At 54.8% G+C, this 2170-nt stretch overlaps 1 protein-coding gene across 2 annotated transcripts in view; it reads right to left on the reverse strand.

Annotated features, from left to right (window-relative positions):
- The window catches only part of LOC127748866 (rho GTPase-activating protein 100F-like), a 12752-nt gene extending 11393 nt beyond the window's left edge, over positions 1-1359 (reverse strand). The window contains exon 1 of one of the 2 annotated variants that reach the window (XM_052264203.1): positions 1225-1359. The gene's annotated coding sequence lies outside the window, so the exon portion shown is untranslated. Of the gene's footprint in view, positions 1-931; positions 1176-1224 lie in introns of those variants that run through there. The other variant, XM_052264197.1, reaches the window with a different exon arrangement.
- Positions 1360-2170: the final 811 nt, after the last annotated feature.

Genomic DNA, 2170 nt, shown 5'->3' on the forward strand with positions numbered 1-2170 from the left:
GGACGGGGGAGGGGCGCGGCGGGGCTCCGGACAGCTCACCCGGGCGGGCCGTGGCGGCGACTGAGGGTTGAGAGAACCAGCGGGGCCCGGCGCCGCCCCTGCCCTGGCTCCGTTCAACCCCCTCGGCGCCGCGCACACCGGCGCACGCGCAGACGCCCCCACCCACCGGACTACCCTCCGGGAAATAGGGGCGGACTTTTGGCGTTTAGGCCCCTCGGGCACTGCCGGGCCCGAGCTGTCCTGGCGCTCGGCTCCGACACTCCCCGCCGCTCCCCGCCGCGCCCCGCCGCACCCCGCCGCGCCACTCACGCTCGTGCGCCTCTTTGCGGCCGCGGGCCGGCGCACCCCGCCGGGCACGGCGGCCAGCACGCGAAGCGCGAAGTGCGCCCACCGCGCCGGCCCACCCGGCCCGCCTCCGGACCGCATCAGACACTACGTGCCTCAGGAGGGGGAAGGGGTGCAAATAGAAACGAACCATGTAGTCTGAGACCACGGCCAAAGAATACTTGTAGCCGCGAGAATGTGATGGTAGTGAACCTACAACCCACGGGTCATCCGGAAGGCCACGCCTGAAGGCAAACAACACGAAGGTTCACGTACTAACTTTGACCGATAGCATTTTAAAACGAGTACAGAATAGGAAATAAGGTGTCCTTCCCGCAAGATAATAAATACAGCCTGATTTTTATAAAAATACGGTGGTGTGAGATCAGCAGCCATTCCGTTTCGGTTTCGGCATAGTTTATTTTACATCTTTTCGACGAAACACGAAATAGACTATCATGAGGTGGGTTTCATGAGCTTTCAAACGCCGTACAGGTTTTAGTGCCAAAGTACTGACTAGTATCTAGTTGAAATGTGTTATTTTCAAGCCAGGTGGCAGTATAACCTCACCGACATTCTTTTCGTGGAGAGAATGAGAACGACTTACCTCTGCGTTGAAAGATCAACTGTTCTTGTCCGTAGAGGTTATGCTTCATAGTAATATGCAGTGAAATGTCCGCCAAACGACGTCCAGCAACGATAAAAGAATGAATGTAAACTTATTGTGTCACCGATGAGTCGCCAGCCGCTGTTGTCATCCAGCAGGCGCTCGAGGACTGTATGAGAAATCTCGCAATAGGTGAAAATCCTTCAAATTTTGTTAGCCAGAGAAATATTACCCGTAGGTTCAGTACTAGACGCGTACCAGCCTAAGGTCCGACATTTCCTGACCCCTCTCACCTGGAAAATCCTATGATGCCCGTGCTGTGAAACGATACCGGCTGGTCGCACTCTAGTTTTGCCAACCTTGCGACACTGACGACATTTCCTGGAGTCGAATCAGAGGGCGCAGTGCGTGGGCCGCGTACAGCAGAGCGGGTGGCCGCAATGGAAAGGCCCTCAATATTTCCCCGACTTGCTTATTTTGATGAGGCTGCTGCTCACCGGGTTGCCCCCCCCCCCTCGTCCTCCTCCCCTCCCCCGCCTTGCGTGGACCTTTGAGCCCTCTCCTCGTTCATTTATGGCGAGCAGCGCCGCGTAAGAGTCCTCGATGGATTAAAGTTGAGCCGGGGAAAGTTTGATTAAATGAATTTCCAGCCTCGGCATCCCATTCCACGGCTCGGGTCGCGCTAATTATTATTGTCGTTACTGCTCCCACTCCACTCGAGTCGCCGGCATGACAACTAAAAGAGGCCTCTTGACCAAAAAAAAGTCATGATTAAAATTGGGTCTAATGTAGAAGTCGAGGGTTGGGGTTGGGGTTGGGGAGCTACCTAATAGAAATAATAATGGTTAGAAAATTTTAAGCAGTTGTACGGACAACTCTCACACACCACAACTCATTCCAACAAAAATATTTACATGACTCTGCAAAAGTCGCCTTTTGCTGAAGGATCTCAATTAAGAATACTTTTGAGAGGGTGGGTGGGCGCGGCACAACATCCGCTTCGCTGTGCAGCTTAGTACAAGGCAAAACAAGCCGTCATCGCCGCGGAGAGGTGCGGCGGGGGCCAGACCTGGCCAGGCTTATCCAGGTCACGCAGCGATACGTACCGCAGAACACAATCGATACAGGTGGAGTGCCCATTGATTAGGCGAAACAGTGTTTTATCAGAAACAGCAGCCGCCCGGGCCTCGCCAAACTGAAGGCCCGCGGTTGAACATCGACAAAAATGTTTGGAAGCGA

The sequence above is a fragment of the Frankliniella occidentalis genome, unplaced genomic scaffold (assembly GCF_000697945.3).
Source record: "Frankliniella occidentalis isolate FOCC.00 unplaced genomic scaffold, Focc_3.1 Scaffold2, whole genome shotgun sequence".
Lineage (NCBI taxonomy): Eukaryota > Metazoa > Arthropoda > Insecta > Thysanoptera > Thripidae > Frankliniella > Frankliniella occidentalis.